Source organism: Gavialis gangeticus, unplaced genomic scaffold, assembly GCF_001723915.1.
Source record: "Gavialis gangeticus isolate Ggan-Ray unplaced genomic scaffold, GavGan_comp1, whole genome shotgun sequence".
In the NCBI taxonomy this organism is placed as follows: domain Eukaryota; kingdom Metazoa; phylum Chordata; order Crocodylia; family Gavialidae; genus Gavialis; species Gavialis gangeticus.
This window is the reverse complement of record NW_017729016.1, coordinates 3,072,314-3,073,049: the sequence shown is the minus strand read 5'-3', so window position 1 is coordinate 3,073,049 and position 736 is coordinate 3,072,314. Positions and strand designations below refer to the sequence as shown.

Below are 736 nucleotides of genomic sequence, written 5' to 3'. Positions count from 1 at the left end.
CCCCCGCCTGCTCCTCCCCATCCCTCGGCAAACTTGCTCTCGGCGCTGATTTGCAAGGCAGGGCTTCGTCCCGAGCCCCCGGCCCCAGGGAGGTGGGGGCAGGCTCCTCTTGCCCCCACGCAGGGGGTGGCCCGGGCTCGGCTTCGCCCCTTTGTTCTGCCCCCCTCCCCCGCCCCGAGTGACCTTGTCCCCCCTGCTGCTGGCCCGCAGGTCCCGGCTGCTACCATGACTGATGGCGAGAGGAGAGAGCCCTTCCAGCCGCCGGCCAGCGAGGAGGTGCGGGTGCCCATAGCCTCCCTCCCCAGCCGGGCGCCCCGGCCCGGGCAGGACGAGGATGCTCTCAGCGCCTGCAAGTCCATCCAGGGCAGCCTGGGCTCGGGGGGCTCCCCCACCCGGGATCCGGCTCGGGACGTGGGCTCGGAGGAGGAGGAACAGGTCCCTTACCCGGCACTGGCGCCCGCCGTCTTCTTCTGCCTCAAGCAAACCACCCGGCCGCGCAGCTGGTGCCTCAAGCTGGTCTGTAACCCATATCCTTTCCCCCACTCCCCCAGCGCATGCCGCCCCGCCAGCCTTCTCCCCAGGCAGGTGAAGCCCCCGTCACGGGGGCCGGGGGGCAGAGCGAGGCTTGGCTGGGGGCAGGCCCACAGCGGAGCAGGGCAGGCGGCAGCTCTGCAAGGGGGGCGGAGGTCGGGAGCAGGTCCCTTTGCCCAGCCTGGAGCTGCGTCCCGAGTTGGGC

At 72.3% G+C, this 736-nt stretch overlaps 1 long non-coding RNA gene across 1 annotated transcript in view; it reads right to left on the bottom strand.

The window, feature by feature from the left end:
- Window positions 1-559, bottom strand: part of LOC109294374 — a 3,921-nt gene extending 3,362 nt beyond the window's left edge. Inside the window, exon 1 of the long non-coding RNA XR_002096513.1 lies at window positions 445-559. This is a non-coding gene — a long non-coding RNA (uncharacterized LOC109294374). The remainder of the gene's footprint in view (window positions 1-444) is intronic.
- Between the last annotated feature and the right edge of the window lie 177 nt (window positions 560-736).